The sequence below is a fragment of the Antrostomus carolinensis genome, unplaced genomic scaffold, assembly GCF_000700745.2.
Source record: "Antrostomus carolinensis isolate BGI_N321 unplaced genomic scaffold, ASM70074v2 scaffold9446, whole genome shotgun sequence".
NCBI lineage: Eukaryota > Metazoa > Chordata > Aves > Caprimulgiformes > Caprimulgidae > Antrostomus > Antrostomus carolinensis.
The window spans coordinates 1-389 of record NW_010322487.1 but is presented as its reverse complement, the minus strand read 5'-3'; positions in this window follow the sequence as shown (position 1 = coordinate 389).

Below are 389 nucleotides of genomic sequence, written 5' to 3'. Positions count from 1 at the left end.
TGAGTCATACCAGGTCTGCACAGACCCAGGAAACTGCCTGGTCACTGTCATTCGAAGAACAATGCAGAAGGAAATGGTGGTAAATATTTTTCGAAGAATAATGCCTTTAATGACAGCATATGGAAGCACAGCTAAAAACACCACAAAGAAGCCTGAAAAGAAGAAGGCTGAGCTGTTGAAATATCTCACATAAGCAGCTTTTCGGGTTAGCTTCAGTTCAGTTCTGTTAAAAAAAAAAAAAAAAAAAAAAATAAAAAAAATTTAAAAACCACAGCAAGGGTCGAAAAGCAGCCCCCGGCCAAGGCAGGGAGCCGGGATGACAAGACCCAGCTGTGGGGACTGGAGGTGGTACAAACGCAAAACTTTTGCCAGGACGCGATGTGGAGCAG